The sequence below is a fragment of the Rhamphochromis longiceps genome, linkage group LG15, assembly GCF_057381845.1.
Source record: "Rhamphochromis longiceps isolate RC_006_pf linkage group LG15, R_longiceps_female_GT1.1, whole genome shotgun sequence".
NCBI classification, from domain to species: domain Eukaryota; kingdom Metazoa; phylum Chordata; class Actinopteri; order Cichliformes; family Cichlidae; genus Rhamphochromis; species Rhamphochromis longiceps.
In genome coordinates, this window is record NC_140571.1 from 1,297,829 (window position 1) to 1,311,050 (window position 13,222).

General features: G+C 38.1%; 1 protein-coding gene across 3 annotated transcripts in view; it reads left to right on the top strand.

The window, feature by feature from the left end:
* The first annotated feature begins 3,144 nt into the window (after window positions 1-3,144).
* The window catches only part of tdrd6a (tudor domain containing 6a), a 32,862-nt gene continuing 22,784 nt past the window's right edge, over window positions 3,145-13,222 (top strand). For all 3 annotated transcript variants that reach the window (XR_014907565.1, XM_085381970.1, XM_085381971.1), the window contains exon 1: window positions 3,145-3,462. The gene's annotated coding sequence lies outside the window, so the exon portion shown is untranslated. The remainder of the gene's footprint in view (window positions 3,463-13,222) is intronic.

Genomic DNA, 13,222 nt, shown 5'->3' on the forward strand with positions numbered 1-13,222 from the left:
ACGTACTTCCGATTTCCGATTGAACCCAAACACAGAGCTTTCCACCAAACCACTCTGTCTCATTTTCCTAACCTTTAAAGGTGGATAGGTGTTTCTCTCTCACGCTCCCCCAGTCTGTCTACTGGTTTTTGAGACATATATACTAAAAAGTACTGATTTTAGTATAGTCACTGGGACTTCTTGTTTTAGGTTTTTAGGTGCTTCCCTGCTCCACAACACTTGATTCAAATCACTATCTTGTTACCAGGCAGTTGTTGCATTTAATACCAAGCTGACCACTGGAACACAAAGTTGTACTAACTTACAGGTAATGGGAACAATAATGTTTTATAGAGGGAAAGATTGTGATTGTACAGCTCAGCTCATTCCCTCAGGAAGGATCATGAACTTGACTGACAGTAAGAGAGTGGACCCCAGACTTTGATGTGAGAAACAGTTAAGAGGTCATGGGCATCAGTTAAGAGTCATGCATATGGGGCGAGTAATATTGGGTCTGCAAATTATATGTGTGTGTGTGTGTGTGTGTGTGTGTGTGTGTGTGTGTGTGTGTGTGTGTGTGTGTGTGTGTGTGTGTGTGTGTGTGTGTGTGTGTGTGTCAGGAACTTGTAGAACACTTTGTAAAGGGAGATGTCTCAGTTTCGTTAGGTTCTACACCAATAGTGAAGTCAAGAATAGTCAACAGATAGAACCACATGGGCCTATAACTGTGCTTACAGACTAACTCATTCATGCATGAGCACAGCCGCACACACTTATTTGGTTGTTGGATTAAATGTTCAAATGAAAATTACTTTCGTGTTTGCTAAAAAAAAAAAAAAGAGCTTTGGGACGAAGCCAGAGTTTTGACACTTTGCTTACAGCTTTGAGCATCCATGCATCCATGTGGCCATTACGCACTGGTTCTGATGACATCTCGCCCTTCTAAAGACAACACTGCTTGTAGCAACTATCACAGCCACAACAGGCGCAAGATATGATTTTTTTAGATATTAGATTTCGTGCCACAGACTTTCTTCGTCACATTTGCGTGACTTATTTAAATATTCTGCCCCTTGCAGGATGACTACTCAAATCACAAGAAAATGTACCTTTTGAATACAGCACTAAAAAAAAACAAATACTATGGCTGTGAGCAATAAAGCATAATTATCATATATCCTTATCTTTTATATAATTATAATAAAAACTTTGGTTAGGGAGGGGGTGTTCACTCTGATTTCCCAGATATCATAAGCACTTTTACTCTTTTGAGATGACAGTCTCTGCTACATGAAAAATGCAACATTAGCATCCTTGCTCTTCTTATTACATGACACAACTGTGTGGCAGGTTGCACACACATTATTAAAGGTCTGTGGTACCTTTATTACTGTTCTTACACTGGTTTTGTAAGATAAGAGAGCAGCTGTGTGATGTTAAATAAAAACACATGCTCACATTTAATGATGCTGAAGTTCTGTAATCATACCAGTGCTTAGCTCTGCAAATGTCTATGTCCGAATATGAGTACTCATACTGCTAGTAGCTTTTGAACTTTATCTGCATAGAGTGGCACATTTCCTTTTGTCCTGTTTGTGTGGAGGAAGGATTCTGGTGAAATAACTCCTGAGGCAACCTTTCCTCTTTCCTCCACCCACTTCTGCAAAAACAGGAGCTCTTAAACATAATTAAGCTTTCTTTCTTTTGGCATTTATTTACTTCAAGACAAATATGAGTCACAGCTAATTCATAGAAAATGCATTTCTCACCACCCTATTTTTGTCTTATTTTCTCATTGTGAGTTCTTGAAAATATTTTTTTCTTATGGAAAGTTCCAGCTCATATCAATTCTGAGGAAATAGCAGGATTTTGTTTTTACACATTATAGTTTCCTGAGCATGTGCAGTTTTCAAAAAGTACAAGGTATTTTGCGGTCTGCGCATTTCTTACTGTAAGGTCAGGTCAGCTGGCAAGATGATTCAAATGGTCTTTTTAATTGATAAACAGACAATAACTGCATACGTTAATATTTTTATATATAAAAGTTGCTAAAGCAAATATTTTACTTTCAAAATAAATATTTATTGCCATTAAAATTAAACTAAAGCTAAGTGGGTGTATTTCTGCTCTGTGTGTTTTGGCCAGTTTTACCCCTAACAAATACCTCATGTCTGTTCCTTATATATATATATATATATATATATATATATATATATATATATATATACACACCTCATATATATCTAACCTCACCCAAACTATTTATACTGTCAGAGTGCTTGGTTACAGCATTGGTACAACCTGTTTTATTTTTGCACCTGTTAACAACAACAATTGGCAAGTGAACAATATTAAGTAAGTAAAATTTTATTTGTATAGCACCTTTCAAGATAAAAATCACAAAGTGCTTCACAGAAAAGCTAAAACATAAAAACATAAATCAACCAAAGGCAAGTTTAAAAAGATGAGTTTTTAGCTGTTTTTTAAATATTGTATGGCAAAACCTTACAATAGCCTACAAAGAGAACCCTGTGATATGTTGATGCACTATGAACAAAAACTTGGTGACAGTAGCAAGGAAGAACAGCCTTTACAGGAAAGGAACCAAAACCAGTTCTATGGACGGAAACCAGCAGCATAACTAATAAATAGTTTAGGCTCTTTCTCTGATTCTACTTTTGGTAACTTAAAAAAAACCAAAACAACCCCCCCCCCCCCCCCCCAAACAAACAGGTAAACAGTAATCTGAGAGTAAAGTGCTCTTCTAACTCTTCTAAGAGAATATAATAGTTTGAATTCTTTAAGACAGGTTCAAGACAAATATGAGTCACAACTAATTCATAGAAAATTCATTTCTTGGTACGTTTTATAGTTTAGAAAGTATACATTAAAGTTGTATTTTAAATATTGTTATTTTTATTTATGGGAGAAGTGTGACCTCTCTAGTGAGTGTTCCTACTTTAACTGAATGCTTTTCAGATAACTTTTAAAAAAACGTGACAGATGGGTCATTAACAAATTAATTTTAAAAAATCTAATAAATCTAATTGTGGAATTTTATTTCATTTTATATTGCACCATATACTAATATGAGCACGGGACAAAAAAGGAAAAAGAAAAAAAAGCGCGAATAACAGTTCCGGGTGGGAGGTGGGGAGGAGGGAAACGACTTTGGGCACGCGCGTGGTTGGGAGTTGGACGTGTTAACGGTAATCGGTCGTCGAGTTCGATTATTTTGTTACCACGAAAATCAGTCTTTAAAAGTGGTAGACAAATTACACGAAACGATAAAAACACCGAGCCTGGACTAACATTTAGCTCACTGGGTTAAATCTGCAAAGTTTAGGTGAGGAGAAGTTTAGCGCCGCTGGGGCTACGGGCGGTTTTTTTTCTTTTTGGCTAGGCTAACGGTGGCAGGTCTTCAAGGAGCTAACGTCGACGGTACTTCCAGAACACTCGGCAGGATTTCAAGGTGTAAAAACGGTAAGTTATGTACTAAATCCTGCATGGTTCGCTACTATAATTCTGTGTGCTTTTAAACTGAGGGACAATCATCATAATGAGCCCTCGCCTATTAACTTAGTACCTGATATGATGCTAGCTTTTGCGTTATTGAAGTAACGTGTGATAATAGGTAATTAGTTAGCATTAAAATAAGTTCTTAACATGAAAGGTTTGGAATAATGTTGTTTTCTGACACTAGACTGGACTGTCAGAAAAGACAATAACTAAACGATAGGGTTGTGCTAATAGTGCTAATTTTCAAGATGATGTCAAACATTTCTGTGATAACATGTGTCCCGTTTTTCGCCTCGTTTAAAATATTTAAAATAATTGAAAAGTATATTTAAAATTTCGAAGTTAAATCTTGTCGTGGAAAAAAAAGAAGAAAAAGTTCCTGCTATTTAGACGGTTGAGGCTTTACTTGACCCCACTGTTAGACACATTTACTTATCATCACTGCAACCCAGTAATTTAATGTATGCCTGTGAAGTTCTCTGCAGAGCGGGTCTACGGGCTCAAAATGTAGTCATAAATATTTTGTACTTGTAAATCAGTTTCGTATGTGTAAAAAGAATTTGTGCGTGCGTAAAAAAGATTTGTGTGTGGACTTGTGTGTCCAAAAAAACCCTGCAAGTTACAAGTACGAATTTTGACCCTATTTTTCTTCCTTTCATCTGATTGGCCAATGTCATGTCAATCACAAATGTAACAATCCAATCAGAGAGCAGAGATGGGTTTGGCTGTCGGAGGGGCGCTTTTTTTTGAACTGCAGGTCCTTGAAGGGTAATACAGTTTGAAGCTGGAGGATCTCTATATAAATATCCAATAGCAGCTAGGTCCCCTAACTTTCAGTAGCTGTTGAAAGGAAAAAGTTGTGGTATATCAGTGGTTAGAAATACCGTTATTACTTTAGGATTAGTTTAACACAAAGTCAGGGCTGACCTGGGACCATTGCTGTGAGTCACAGTGCGCAGCATAAAAGTCCTTTCACATCAGAGCAGGATGTGCTGCTAATGCTAACTGCTAACTAAAAGCAAAGGATCCAGAATTTGTTGCGCTGGCTGCTGGGCTCTGTGGGTTTTTGCAGCAGCTCTACCTGTACTAGATGCACCTGCTCCTTGTCGTTTCTATCTCTGACTTTGTCCTCTACAAGAGTTTTTTTTTTTTGCTAGTTCTTCAAATGTAAAAACATGTATGCTAATTCATAACGAAGAAAGCTTTGTAATGAAGACTGTCATTTACAAAACACTGCCCGCCCCCACCCTGCGTTCCGCAGCACTGTTGAAAAGGCTGTGGTAGTCCCTATATTAAACACGTAGACCTGTGACACAAAAATCACCAAACTCGGACAACCACAGACTGTTTTCCTTTGTGGTGATGAAGGAAAACGCTGGGTTGGCATGTAAAAGGGCATTTATTTCCTTCAAAGACCTGCAGTTCAAAAAAAGCGGCCTTCCGACGGCCAAACCCATCTGTTCTCTTTCATTTCATTTAATTTCATTCATTTATTTATTCATTTTCAGGCACAACAAATACCTATATTGAACATAAAATACACAAAACAAAAAACAAAACTTGCCTGAAAAAGGAGTGGGACGAAGAAAACTTATTAAATCCCACCCCTATACTCACTCATCAACAAAAAAAAACAATAAACTTCCCGCAGCTACGCCCATCATTGCATACAGACCCATCAACAGCCCCGGGCAGATACAAGCATCTAAGCGGCAGCTCGCAACCAACAATTAGAGCCTTCATAACTGAATACAGAATATATAAATTATAAATTGCATTACCACAGGTAACAGGCAGTAATAACTACAAGTAACAAACACACATACATATACATACATATATATCTACACACACAAGTACATATATGTACATACATATGCACACTTTATTTTTTATTTTGGAATCCATACCAGCAATGGTAAGAGGACAGACATTACAGAGCACACTAAAACCCATCATTGAGTATACTGTGACCAGACCAACTGTTTGTAGAGAAATTTAAATCTATGAATATTTTTGCATTGTTTCAATTGTAAACTCAGACTGTTCCAGATTTTCACACCACATGCAGACACACAAAAGCCTTTACGGGTTGTTCGAGTTCTGGGTAATTTGAATTCTCCAAAGCCTCTCACATTATAAACCTTTTCTCGAATTTCAAATCTAGTTTGTAAATTTGCCGGTAAAAGTTTAGTAAAAGCTTTATACAAAATTATGGATGTATTGTAATTAACCAGATCCTGGAATTTAAGTAACTTTGCCTGAAGAAAGAATTTGTGAGTATGATCTAGATAACCAGCCTTGTGAATAATACGCAGTGCTCGTTTCTGTACTGTGACTAATGGATTAGTTGTATTTTTATATGTATTTCCCCACACTTCCACACAATATGTAAGATATGGAAGAACCAGGGTACAGTACAGAGTACGAAGTGCATCTTTATCAAGGAATTGTTTCACTTTGTTCAAAACTGCGAGGCTTCTAGAAATTTTGGTTTTTATGTGTCTGACGTGGGGTTTCCATGAAATTTTGTTATCAATTATAACTCCCAAAAATTTGTTTTCACTCACATTATCAATTGGTACACCTTCAATGATAATTGGTAATTCTATATTATATTTTAAATTACCAAAAAACATTGCTTTAGTTTTATTTATATTTAATGATAATTTATTTATGTCCATCCATTTTTTTATTAATTTTAGCTCCCTGTTTACAGTCATTACAAGATCAGTATAATCATCGCTACTGAAAAATATGTTGGTGTCATCTGCGAACAGTATGAGTTTAAGTACTTGAGAAACATCAAAAATATCATTTATGTATACATTGAAAAGTTTTGGTCCCAACACTGACCCTTGGGGAACACCACATGTAATACCAAGTTTCTCTGAATGGTAATGCCCTATGCTAACATATTGTTCCCGACCTGTTAGGTAACTTTTTAACCAGTTACCAGCTTTCCCTCGAATACCATATCTTTCCAATTTATCCAGTAAAATTGAGTGATTGATTGTGTCAAAGGCCTTTTTGAGGTCAACAAAAATACCAACTGCATATTTATTTTTATCCAGTGTATCAGTAATTTTTTCTACTGCCTCAATTATCGCCATTGAAGTGGTTCTTTGCGTTCTGAAACCATACTGACCAACATTTATTATTTGATGTTTTTCAAGGAATTTTTCTAATCTTGAATTAAAAAGTTTTTCTAGAATTTTTGAGAATTGAGGCAGTAGAGAAATAGGCCTATAATTGGTAAAACTGTGTTTGTCATTACTTTTATATAGTGGTATTACTTTCGCAATTTTCATTTTTTTTGGAAAACAACCGGACTGAAATGATAAATTACAGATATATGTTAAGGGACTAGCAATATTCAGAATAACCTGTTTAACTACAGACATATTTATGTCATGATAATCCATTGAAGACTTACTTTTACATTTTAATGTGATATTTATTACTTCTTGCTCATTTGTAGCTGAGAGGAACAGTGAAAAGGGATTTGATTTTATATTACTGATATTTTCATTTTTATGACACGGGATGTCCGCTGCTAGTTCAGGGCCAACATTTATGAAGAATTTATTGAACCCATCGACAATATTACTCATGTTGTGATTTTCACCATTTGCATCAGTAAAATATTCAGGATATGATGTTCCAGAAGATCCTTGTTTAATTAAGTTGTTTAACACATCCCAAGTTCCTTTTATATTGTTTTTATTTTCATATAATCTTCTTCTATAATAAAGTTGTTTGCTCGTTCTTATAATATCAGTCAATTTATTTCTATATGCTTTATATCTTTGTTCCACTTCTTTTGTTTTTACTTTGATAAACTGTTTATACAGATTGTTTTTCTTTTTGCAAGCATTAATAATTCCTTTTGTGAGCCAAGGACTTTTTATCTTTTTTTTCTTTGTCATGTGTTCGTTTACAGGACAATGTTTATTGTACCACATAGTAAAAATATCTAGAAAATTATCATAAGCCTTGTCCACATCTGACTCTTCATACACCGAACTCCAATCTTGTTGTGCTAAATCGAAATTGAAGGCATGAATTGCTTCTTCATTTATTGTTCGCTTTGCTATCATGATCTTGGTATCTATTTTTTTTAAATCACAGTCACACAAAGTAAAAACTGGTAAGTGGTCAGTTATATCACAGACAAGCAGACCACTATTAATTTGGAAATCCATGACATTAGTAAAAATGTTGTCAATAATAGTGGCGCTATGTGATGTTATTCTGCTTGGCTTTGTTATTGTTGGATATAGTGATAAGCTGTACATTGTGTCAGTAAAGTCATCAATGGCTTTTAACCTTGTTGGATTTAGCAAATCAATGTTAAAATCACCACAGATAAATAGTAATTTTTGGTTCACCGAAGCAACGTTTTTTCTATCCATTCATTAAAAGTGTCAATACTTGAACTGGGTGTCCGATATATACAACTTATTATAACATTTCTTTTTTTTTCATTCATAATCTCAATAGTCAAACATTCCAAAATTCCATCAATAGCCATAGACATAGTTGTTACAACATTATATTTTATAGAGTTATGAACATATATAGCAACCCCGCCGCCCGCCTTATTTAATCTATTCATGTATTTTAAATCATATCCATTCAAACAAAAATCTATTCCTTTATCGACATTGAACCAAGTTTCAGTGATGGCTATAACACTAAAGGGGCGAGAAAATTGTTGCAAATAGTCCTTAATGAAATCAAAATTAGAGTACATACTTCTGCTGTTAAAGTGAATTAATGAGAGCTTCCCGTCTAGGTTAATTTCTTTTTCATATTGTTCCTGAGTGAAATAATTACAATTTTTAACAAAAGAAGAGAGAAAGTTACTTTCAGAATCTATTTCTGGATCTATTATATTATGCTCCTTATATTCACAATCTAGATCAATTACTTTCTGTTGAAGAACTAATTTCAACGTGTCCATGTCATTTCCTGGTGTAATTGATACATTGGTGTCAGTTATACTTGTCCAGATCCTCCATGTTCCTCACTATCAGTACTTTTGCCTCTTCTGGTGTCCCGTTTAGCTTAATGAAAATCTTACAGTTTGTTACCCATGTATGTTGTATTTTACCGTTCTTCTTCAGTTGCCTTGCCTTCCTCGCGATGTCTGCGTTTTTTCGTGTCAGATGCTCATTAATGAAAACGTCCGTGCCTTTCAGTTTGCGTCCTTGTTTCAGCAGTGCGACCTTGTTCTTCCGATTGACAAATCTCATAATGATGGCCGGCAGTCTGTCACTCCTCCTGGGCAGTGAGTGACATGCTTCTATGTGCTCCAGGTCCATCTCTATCCCCTTGCTTTGGAGGAAGGACGCCACCTGTTGCTCTACCGAGCGGGTCTCCTCGTCGCTGGGCTCCCCGACGTTCCCGGCCACCACGCGCGCGTACGAGCGCGGCTTGATTTTAATACCGCTGATGACCACGATGGTGGAGCCTGGCTGTGGCCTGCTGGCTGATGGTGGAGCCTGGCTGGGTCTGCTGGATGTGGCCTGCTGGCTGATGGTGGAGCCTGGCTGTGGCCTACTGGCTGATGGTGGAGCCTGGCTGTGGCCTACTGGCTGATGGTGGAGCCTGGCTGTGGCCTGCTGGCTGATGGTGGAGCCTGGCTGTGGCCTGCTGGCTGATGGTGGAGCCTGGCTGTGGCCTGCTGGCTGATGGTGGAGCCTGGCTGTGGCCTGCTGGCTGATGGTGGAGCCTGGCTGTGGCCTGCTGGCTGATGGTGGAGCCTGGCTGTGGCCTGCTGGCTGATGGTGGAGCCTGGCTGTGGCCTGCTGGCTGATGGTGGAGCCTGGCTGTGGCCTGCTGGCTGATGGTGGAGCCTGGCTGTGGCCTGCTGGCTGATGGTGGAGCCTGGCTGTGGCCTGCTGGCTGATGGTGGAGCCTGGCTGTGGCCTGCTGGCTGTGGCCTGCTGGCTGTGCGCTATCCTCAACTAGAGATCTAGGGCCCCCTGGATTTTTTTCATAGGGGTGGCCATGGGAGCCACTAAAAATATTGGGGTGGCATACCAAAGCCGAACCGTGCAGGGGCTCAGCGAATGGGAAGAGGTGATGGAAATTGTGAGTGACATACAAAGTGACACAATACGAATGAGAAAAATTGTATATGCAAGAATAAATAACAAATTATTGTTTCAACTCACTGTAAGATGTCTTTCTCTGATTGGATTGTTACATTTGTGATTGACATGACATTGACCAATCAGATGAAAGGAAGAAAAATAGGGTCAAAATTCGTACTTGTAACTTGCAGGGGTTTTTTTTAGCCAAAAGAACCCCTGCAAATCTTTTATACTCACGCACAAATCTTTTTTACACATACAAATCTTTTTTACGCACACACAATTTTTTTTTTTTTACACATACAAATCTTTTTTACGCACGCACAAATTTTTTTACACATACAAATCCTGATTTACAAGTACAAAACCGATTTACAAGTACAAAATATTTATGACCACATTTTGAGCCCATACGGGTCTTTGCGGGTCACACAAACGAATGTAATTACAGTAGCTACCAAGATAAATGTGCTTATAATACGACCGCAGTTTTTTTTCTACTGCATCATTGAGAGTTTTTACAGGTATTACTAACGGTTTTCTTTGAGATTGGCGCTCATACGTTCCTTGGTGGTTGGTAAGGAGCAGTCGTGTCCAAATTCATGGGCTGCATCCTCCTGAGGCCGCATTTGTAGACCGATTACGTCACAGCGACGTGCCGAAGGCTGTCCAAATTCGTAGACTCCTCCGAATGCAGCCGGCAAATGCGCCCTTTTCCTCGAATTTGAAGGATGGGTTGGGTGTGTCCTTCGTGGCCCACCATATCCCAGAATTCATAGCGCGGCCCAGCCAAACTCCAGTTTCCGGCAATGGCGGCCGCTACTAAGTTTTAAAATTACTCTTTTTAATCTTTCTGGGTCACAAAATAAACTTTTAACATATTTTCAGGCGAGAATGTGGGTGTGTAAACTTCAAATATCTGCTCAGGTTATCAAGACATCGCATATTTGCAAAAGTGCGCCGACGTTTTCGGAGACGTCTGTTACCCACCAGCTCGATAGCTAGCCGAGAGCTTGAGGGTCACTAGAGCCGCTGAGAACGACACAACTCCCGGCACATCATTTTCAGATCACCGACTTTCGCTACTCAGGTTAAACGTAATATATAAGTCACTTAGACAACCTAAAAATGTTATTGTCTGGCTTTTTTCAGTGTTTTATTTGTTCGCGAGTAAATCGGTTTGGCTGAGATTAAAGTTATTAGATTAGATAAGATAAATTAAACTTTATTAATCCCCCTGGTGGGTTCCTCCTTGGTTTTCACACAGCTGAATAAACGTCAAACAGAAAACTGATTAAACAGAAGTGTGAGATGGTCGAGAATTTACGCCAGTGTCCTGTTATATTTTAGATAGCAAGGAGCAGACAGCCGAGTTTATTAAACTCCACCGAGACAGCGGTGACGCTACTCAGAAGGCTAGACCGTCCAATTTCACAGCTGTTTACTTCCGGCCTACCCGACCTTCTGAGGACCTGGCCCACGTAGACTGCGAAGGCCGGGTCCTCGGGAGGATGCAGCCCATGAATTTGGACACGACTACTGTATTTTTACATAAACGCTACTCAAATGGGGCTTGAAACTCTACACGTAAAGCTTAATTTACATCATTAAGCTTTGCTTTCAAAAACTAACATAAGTACAAGTACAAGTGCTTAAAGTCTTATGTTTTGCGCCATCTTCCGTCAGTATGGAATGTGACCTCATGTGGTTGGTTGAGGCTAATAGAATTACATTAGTTTATGTTAGCTAACTAGTGACTGAATCGCTAAGGAAAACAACGACACTAAAAGTCAGTTTAAGTGTTCACTTTTGTGCTGTCACTGGCTGCAAAATGGTTTTAAGAAACTGAGAATATTCTTTGGCTGTTTGACCAGCTGCACTCAAACTGGAAAATCCATCGGTTACCTAATGTTAGAGTTTGTAAAAAATACTTTATAAATAATTATAATAGGGCTGTGCGATATGACCAAATCTCATATCCCGATATAAGGTCAAGGTCAAATTTATTTATATAGCACATTTCAAACAGCCGATGCTGCACAAAGTGCTTAACAATATGAAAATGGTATTAAAAAGCAACAATGTAATACAATAATAACAATAAAAAAACAAAAGGACAGTAAAAGAATTAAAACAATAACTAAACTAATTCAAATAAGACCAAAATGCTTGGGTCATAGTGTGTTAAAAGCCAGGGCATAGAAATGTGTCTTTAGTAAAGATTTAAATTGCTCAAGCAGGGCTCTAGAGTGCGACCAAATTTTTCAGTGGTGCGACTAAAAAAAAAAAAAAAAAAAAAAAAAAAAAAATTGGTTGCACCTGTGCGACCAACTGTTCGCTGTGATTACGTCTTTTTGCGCTGATTCTGAGCTGCAGGTTTTTCTCTCTCCAGCCAAAATTCACAGAGCCAGCAGCAAAAGAAGCAGCAAACTGCGCTTCACATTTGATCAATGTCGTCATGAATTTTGCTGTTTTGCTTCCACGACTATTAAAATCACACTTCATGCACAGCTAGCTCTCTCTCTCTGTACTTCAAGAACAGTTTCCCGTCTCCAATCTCTGTTTTCTGTATTATTCATTCGCTTATTACCCACCAGTCTACCGTTGTTTACAGCGCTGTCGGCTGCTGTCTTTTTCTTTTCTTTTTTTCACTTAAATGACCTCGGACAAGAAAGCCTATTTTTTTTCTGTTGTTCAATACTGAAGAAATTTAAGCTTTATATGCAGAACATTGTAGAATATTTTTAAGGTTATCTGCTATAAAAAGCCAGACCAGGAAAATCTCCTTCATGTTTTTCTGTGTTGTATTCTCAGTTACTTTCACACAAAGGCATCTGCTGTGATGTTCACAATTCTGATGAAGTCAGTACTGATAAACAGTGGCGTGTCTAGAAAATTTTTGTTGGGGGGGGCCAGGTAGGGGCACAGATTTGGAGAAGGGTGGCAGATGTAATTGGCAGATAATGTTTAAAAAAAATTCTACCAACCGTTAACCATAATTCAATAATCCTATAAACCTAATAACCGAATGCACTTTTAACTCTTATTAGAATAAGATTTTAACCACTACGGTGCAAAGTTTTTAGATACTGCGTTGATAAAGTACAAGAGATACAGTGGGGCAAAAAAGTATTTAGTCAGCCACCGATTGTGCAAGTTCCCCCGCTTAAAATGATGACAGAGGTCAGTAATTTGCACCAGAGGTACACTTCAACTGTGAGAGACAGAATGTGAAAAAAAAAATCCATGAATTCACATGGTAGGATTTGTAAAGAATTTATTCCTAAATTAGGGTGGAAAATAAGTATTTGGTCACCTCAAACAAGGAAAATCTCTGGCTCTCACAGACCTGTAACGTCTTCTGTAAGAAGCTTTTCTGTCCCCCACTCGTTACCTGTATGAATGGCACCTGTTTGAACTCATCATCTGTATAAAAGACACCTGTCCACAGCCTCAAACAGTCAGACTCCAAACTCCGCCATGGCCAAGACCAAAGAGCTTTCGAAGGACACCAGGAAAAGTATTGTAGACCTGCACCAGACTGGGAAGAGTGAATCTACAATAGGCAAGCAGCTTGGTGTGAAAAAATCAACTGTGGGAGCAATCACCAGAAAATGGAAGAC